The sequence below is a fragment of the Tachysurus fulvidraco genome, chromosome 15, assembly GCF_022655615.1.
Source record: "Tachysurus fulvidraco isolate hzauxx_2018 chromosome 15, HZAU_PFXX_2.0, whole genome shotgun sequence".
Taxonomy (NCBI): domain Eukaryota; kingdom Metazoa; phylum Chordata; class Actinopteri; order Siluriformes; family Bagridae; genus Tachysurus; species Tachysurus fulvidraco.
Genome location: NC_062532.1, coordinates 1,681,259 through 1,688,854, shown reverse-complemented (window position 1 = coordinate 1,688,854; position 7,596 = coordinate 1,681,259). Strand labels below are relative to the sequence as shown.

The 7,596-nt window shown below is 39.7% G+C and overlaps 1 long non-coding RNA gene across 1 annotated transcript; it reads right to left on the bottom strand.

Annotated features, from left to right (window-relative positions):
* Positions 1-1,928: 1,928 nt before the first annotated feature.
* LOC125138870 lies at positions 1,929-6,684 on the bottom strand. Its single transcript, XR_007137971.1, has 4 exons — positions 6,482-6,684; positions 4,328-4,485; positions 2,370-2,416; positions 1,929-2,251 (listed from the first exon to the last, which is right to left on the bottom strand). It is a non-coding gene; the product is annotated as an uncharacterized LOC125138870 (long non-coding RNA).
* Positions 6,685-7,596: the final 912 nt, after the last annotated feature.

Here is a 7,596-nt window from a genome sequence, read left to right as displayed (position 1 = left end):
CCTGGGGTTCGAACCCATGACCTTCCGATCAGTATCCCAACACCTTAACCACTAAGCTACCACATCCCCATATAGGTATTTGTTGATGTAGTTGTTGTAATAGTTGTTGTAGCCCTAAGAGCGCTGATATACTACTGAATTACAGCATGGCTGTGGTTCGGCTGTAGACGTGGAGGACGCAGGGCGACGTAGGTCATCGCAGGCGTCCCCATATTCAGTATGACACAAATTTTTTTTTTTTACAACAATTCTGTTAACAACAAACGAAATCGAGTAACTTACATTTCAGACACAATGTGGCGGAACATTCTGTTCATTTTTTTTCAATGAAAGAAGCCATAGCTGGATCGCTTGTTGCCACGGTAACACTCAGACCGATAGTGACGGTCTCAGTGAGCAAACTATTGCTCGAATTGTAATTGTATATATTGTGTTCACACTATTCTCTTTAGGATTTAGAGTAACTGACGTACAAAAGCGTGGAGGTTGCAGTTACATCACCAGACTTAATGTAAATAGCTGTCGATATGATTCATTCGTTTATTCTCTTGGCAAATTATTTTCATATCTCTTTAGAAAAAAAAAAAAAAAAAAAGCTAAATTACCAGCCAAGAGAAAAAAATGATCCAAATTACCAGGCAAAGACTGTTTCAGGCTTGGAATTAAAAATGAAAAAGAAATGAATAAGAAATAGGACACACTCCATAAATCTGACCTTATTGAAGATATTTCCATTTGCATAAAAATGTCTTTTTTTGGTCTAAGGATACAGATTAGCATCGTATTTCACCCTATCACACCGGTAAGGTCTAATAAAATGGTATAAAAACAATGTATAGCGGTGATGAGCTGATGATAGGCTACAGAGGTAGCGCTACTCTGAGGCTTAATTCTGACCCAAGCTACGAAAGGCACTGACGAGGCGCAGCGTCTGTCCGCAGCTTCTGGAACTCAGCCCTCGTGGACGATGCCAAGCGTGTGATGAGGGCCAACGTCAGGACGTGCCAACTAAAGAACGAGCCAGCGATAAGCCGCATATCTCCTGGACAGACGGATGCCTCCGAAGGCTGTATTCTGTCTGTCTCAGCATAATGTCAGAGACAATAGCGCTGTCACTAAAACACCATCTGCCACTTACCTACACAAATTCCTCCAAGGACACATGAAGACGTGTGCTTCGCTTCACACCGCTCCATACCTACGGTCGGTTCATTCTCTCCTCTGATTCTGATTCTGATTTAATGAAGGTTATCATTTAAAATGCTTATTATATGTCTAGGTTTTTACAGTATTTACTTTTTTATCCCTTTGGAGTTAGCTTATAATTTTAATAATAAATTAAGACAACTATAAAACCAGGGGACACGGTGGCTTAGTGGTTAGCACGTTCGCCTCACACCTCCACGGTTGGGGGTTCGATTCCCACCTCCACCTTGTGTGTGTGGAGTTTGCATGTTCTCCCCGTGCCTCGGGGGTTTCCTCCGGGTACTCCGGTTTCCTCCCCCGGTCCAAAGACATGCATGGTAGGTTGATTGGCATCTCTGGAAAATTGTCTGTAGTGTGTGAGTGTGTGAGTGAATGAGAGTGTGTGTGTGCCCTGTGATGGGTTGGCACTCCGTCCAGGGTGTATCCTGCCTCGATGCCCGATGACGCCTGAGGTAGGCAAAGGCTCCCCATGACCCGAGAAGTTTGGATAAGCGGTAGAAAATGAATGAATGAATGAATGAATGAATGAATGAACTCCTGGAAATTGTCAAGACCTTTCCAATCCCATGTCTCTGAAACTGGAGACTCCTTCCCCAAAACGCTAACCAAATGTCTCGAAATAAATGGTTAAGGGCCATGCTCAGGGGCCCAGCAGTCGCAGTTTAGTGTACCTGAAATTTGAACTTACAACCTTCTGAATGTTAGCTCAGCACATTACCCACTGGTGCACTACATCCCCATATTTATGTATTTATTTATTTATTTTATTCGAAGCATAAGCATGTATAAGATGTGAAATATGAAATGAAAAACCTGGGTTAATACCTAAAGGAGATAAAAAAAAGATCTCACTCGGCGGAACACTTAGCCAAGGTCAAAGTCGGAGTCTCTAACTCAGTAATCTGTTGGGGGAGATATAATCAGAAGGAGACAAGTAGTTGTTAGGGGTCCCCGTGTGCCAGGAAGAATGAGTCAATCCATCCAGTGACAGGACAATTCCACCATCAGCTTCTCCTCCGCCGCTCCGTCCCACCATCACTATGAGCTATTTTTTAGATGAGGTTTTTAACGACAAAAAAAAAAAACAAGAAAAATGACCTTAAGGAGACCTTCACCTTCTTAAGTTACACTGATGATATAAGAATGATGAAAAGATATAACACCTCTTTTTCTTCTTCTTCTTCTTCTTCTTCATCTTCAGTGGTCCAGTCTATAATGTACAAGATTTCAAGACATTCAAAAAAAAAAAAAAAAAAGAAACACACCATAATCAATGATTCTGAGCTTCTAATATTTCAGCAGCTCCGTGCTCGGACGCTGTGTATATTTAGCGCAGGTCATGTATACTGTTAATAGACAGAAAGAAGAATCAGTGTTGAATGTGTTCGTTTCTCCTTCAGCACTGTACACTATCCTGTTGACCTCAGACACGGTCGAATCGTATTCGTCTGTAAAATTCCAACATGATTCATATTGTTTGCTAATATCCAGTAGAATTTGTTGATTGTTTGTGATTGTTTTGTCGTCGTAGACCAGGCGGTTTACTTAACCGCATGAGCCCTATGACATGTTATGTCAGGTGACATAAACCTACAGTACATTGACTTTGTTCCACTGTGATAGAACCTTTTTTTTTTCGCTGCTATGACAACCGTCAAAGCCTATTTGCGGCAGCACAGCGACACGGCGACTGACGGATGTCAAAACAAAAAGGCAGAAAAATACATAAGACTGTTATAACTGTTATAATGACTGCCATAATCATAACTGTGTGCCTTAAAGCAGGATTGTATGTTGACGAGACAGGTTTAGGAGTCATTATAGAGCATTGTGATCCGAGAATCCAGAAGCGAGGGATCCTGAAATTTGTTATAACTTTCTAATGAACATTATGTCATATATTTCTGCTGCTATAAGTTTTCAGGTTATAAATATTTCTATAGGATTGAGAACTAGGATCAAGAAGACTCCTCTGTTCAATTGAATCAGTAATACAAGCCCATTGTGAAAGAAACACCTCTTTCCTCATCTCTGGTGACTCCAGATGTGAGGAAGGAGTAATCACAAAAGCCCAGGATTGCCTTGTTGACTTAAAGCCCTTAAAACCGTTCCGAACGCTGGCTCTGGTCGGACACAATTAGCCACGGAGGGACTGAGAAGAACTCCGTGCCCTTGAGAGTGAAGAGGACATATCAGGTGTGCCTGTAGGGCCCTGATAAGGCCAATAAAGTCAGCGCCATTCATCCTCGCCGGACTCTGAACGAGGTTTTATCGCTGCCTTTTTCCGTCAATATTCTCCTGACTGACCATATAAACCAAATGATTGGCATCAAAGGCAAACTGCGGGCACGATGAAGCACTGAGCAATGGATCTTGACAAGAAAGAGAAGAGTGAAAAGACTGAAAGAAAGAGAGACAGAGAAAGCGGGTGATTCTTAGCGGTGGCATGTTGATGAGTGTGTGTGTGTGTGTGTGTGTGTGTGTGTGTGTGTGTGTGTGTGTGTGTGTGTGTGTGTGTGTGTGTGTGTGTGTGTGTGTGTGTGTGAGAGATGTGATGTCACCGTAGACTTCAGCTGGAAGTGACAACAGGGAAGAGAAAAAAAATCGTACCTCTCAGCTTAAGCGTGTGCCGGAGCTTACCTCTCGCAGCGCATTAGCATATCAACGAGAAACCGTCGACAAGAAGTCAGGAGCTGCACGAAAACGCCTCAGCTAGTGCAACTGTACATCTATTCAGGTGGGATTATTTTTATCCCTGGGAGTATCTCATCAGGGGTTTTAGTCCCATCCAAATTTAGCATGTAAGTCTGTTTTTTTTTATTTTTTTTATGGAATGCAAAGATTACACTCTTACTCAGCAAGGCATGCTCTCCAAAACAACACGCTAACCAGCTGCTTCTGGGTCGCTACGTCGCTTCGATAGTTTTACATATTATTAATTCATCCACACTGTGTAAACCTCTTTGCTTTTATTATTAATCAGAATATGAATGTAGCTAACAATAAGCTAATCTATTTTTTCAGCCAAAAATAGAGCAAAACTTCAGAATAAATAAACGACTGGCATAAACTCGCTAATCGTTAGCATAGTAATTCATTTGTCATTTTCTCCACCGCTCACCTCTTTTCCTCGAGTTTTTCTCTTCTGACTTTTTAACCACAGCTTACATGAGAGAGCTCCAGAGCCTGAGGCCCGATCTCCTGCTTCCTGTCTTGTAGCTACGCCTCAGGATCCAGACATATTTAAGATGAAACCACCTTCATGATGGTGTCAGATATCTGTCAATCACGCCAGAATTCATGTGTTCAGTGTTTATTTACAGAAATCTCCCGATTGACAGAGTTCTTTTAATCTTGACAGAAATTCAAAATGTTCCTCAGTATGGAAGCGAGGGTTAGCAGGTGATGCTAATGTAAATAAATTTTTCATTTTAGCTTAATGTTTGTTTTTAATTCCTCAAAAATTTACCTCATTTCCATTGAAACGCTGTATTTAGCAGTAATTAACTAGCAAACTAAATGTTCTTTAGGCGTTAATATGTACTTACGTACAGTTTCAGGTGCTCGTTTTCTTCCCAGAACTATTTGCTAAAAATTCAAATGTTCTTGTCCCACCATACTTTTAAAATGTTCAGTATTTTGTGCTATGATCTTTTTTTTCTCTGTGAAAAGTCACATTTTTGGTCCTGATTGGTTGTTGGTTGTTTTACTTTCAAAGGATATACATTTTTTGTTTATAAGCCAAAATGAAAATCAGTCAGAGTTATTAGCATGGCTAGCATGAGGAGCCAACATAGCAACATACCTTTAGATTGTGCTTCCACAAACACGTTGTATGAACACCCAGGGGTAACTATATTCTTTTCCTCCTTGGGAATTCACTGCTTAGCACAAAATATTGACATGAATAGCTGTTCATGCTAACAACTATCTCCAATTCCTCCATGGATTTTAGCGATACTTGTCTTTTAGACATAAGCATGTCTAATTTCCCACTTTCATTGTAGATGAGGTGTCTTAGAGATGGAGAAATGGGTGATCAGGAAGTTTGTTGGTCAGTAGTCATGTTGTCCGTTTCTATGGATAATTATTAATTTTTTTTTACATCAGATGGTAATTACGTAGTTGAAATGAATGTCATCTATTATGCATAATGACCTCAGAAGCTTTGACCGAGTTCACCCTGTTTCCACTGGATGGCAGTGTCTGTTCGATAATTGGGCGACAGATGGCCTTCAAGTCATCATGTAGTGCAACCTAATTTACCCATGTAGTCTTGGCACAGCTTCCTGCAGGATAGTATACAGTCTTACTTTCTGAAATGAACCCTTGGTCATTTGCCTGAGATTAAAAGTATACAACTTTTGAACTGATGGCTCAAAACGTAGCCTTTTAAGAATATTAATATATTATTTATTTGATTATATACATAAAATAACATAACATAGGCATAAAATAACGTATAAAATAGGCATAACATTTTAGCATTTGTGGGAATTAGTATAAGTGTATATGAGATTAATATATGCTAATGAATATTAGCAACATTTATCAATACACCTTAAAATCCTTTCAGAAATCCAAACAGGTCAACTTGTATTAATCACCTAGCTAGCATTAGCGCTGCATATTAGCAACAGTTATAAATATAAAAATGTATATAAAGATGAAAGATGACAGAAATCCTGTCAGATTAGCATATTTTAAAAACTGCTCGCTAGTATTAGCCTTGAATATCAGCAATAGTTATCAAATATATCCTTTCAGAAATCCTGGTACTTTATATTAACATTATTTATTAAAATAACTTAGAAATTCTCTCAAAAATGTTATTTAAAAGGTTGATTTTTTAAATCAAATAGTAGCAACATTTACCAAATAGTTTAAAAATCATCTCAGAAATCCTGTCAGGTCGGTTTTTGTTAATCAGCTAGCTAGTGTTAGCACTGAATATTAGCAAAATCTATCAATGTAACAGAAATCCTCTCAGAAATTCTGAAAGATTAGCTTATTTTTTATCAACATTTATCAATACATTTTTACAAATCCTTTAGAAATCGTTAAACAGGTCAACTTGTATTAGCTAGCTAGCATTAGTACTAGCTTGAATATTAGCGACTGTAGGATCCTGCAGTTTTTCAAAATTTATCAAAATAGTTTGAAAAATCCTGTCAGAAATCCTGTCAGATTAGTTCCTAAGAAGATACTCAGATAAATGTAAACATTTATTAGCATTTTTTCTAGTTCTATGTGGACTGAGCCTTTTAGACCTTACTGTAGTCTCGGCCATGTCGCTGAGATGCAGGAGTCCTGAAATGTCAACGTCTAGTCGAGTGTTTCACGAGAAACACACAGAGCGCACACAGGGACGTGGGCGCCTGCCACACAGAGTTACTGTTTCACCAGGTCAGTGACGGCCCTACTGCCTCCGGCTTCACGGCTATTTTGAGGAATCTTGACCTATATCCTGCTGCCAGAAACACGGCCGTGCCCGGGCCAAGCGGCGATTTCGGCTCACACGCCGAGATATCTGTTGACAAACGCAAATCGAGCCATCATCTTGGAACTCAGAGATTTCCTTCTCGGATGTTACTGTGGCTTTGACAACATACAGGAAACAAGTTAAATCCTGGCATTTAAAATTTCTTTTCTTACTTTTTCCATACGAGTAAAGATTGTGCTAAATTACTTAATAAAAGACACGGCTTTTGCTAATGCTATTCGTTTTTTGAATGAGGATGCCGTTTAGGAAAGCAATTTTAGTAGCAGACTTACGGTGTCTGCGTTAATCAGACCCTTTTGTTTACGGTAATATTTTTAAAACAAAGATGCTAGCTTAGAAAACAATCGTATTAGCATTCTTAATGTGTTTGTGTCAATCAGTGGAGGCTGGTTAACTTAATCACCCAGCACATGTGTTTGTGTGATAAACAGGACAAAATGTAGCCAGTTAGCAATTTAGTCCCAGCAATCAGTAGGCTTTATTCTGTTATCAAACATTCTTACACTTTGCCCTGCTTGCTTTCGAACCCAGACAGATGCCTCTCTTAACACACAAGTGTAACAGGAACAGCATGGCGCAACATGAGTCCAAGAGACAAGCAAACAGTTTAGCAGAAACGCTAAGCACTAGATCATGCAGCAGCACACGGCGCTAGTGTGATTTCAAGAAAGAAGCATGAAAACACACACTCAGGTGGCAGCTAAACAAACCACATCTTTTATCCTCCCTCTGGGTTTAGCATTACGCTCTAACAAGAGTTCTTTACTTCCAGAAAAAAGGAACATAAAACTCATCCTCATGGGGACTTTGTTTGATGGAGAAACCAAGAAAAAAATGGGCTAAAAGCAGAACACAGCACATCTGTAATGTGTCTGTCTGTGTTTTCC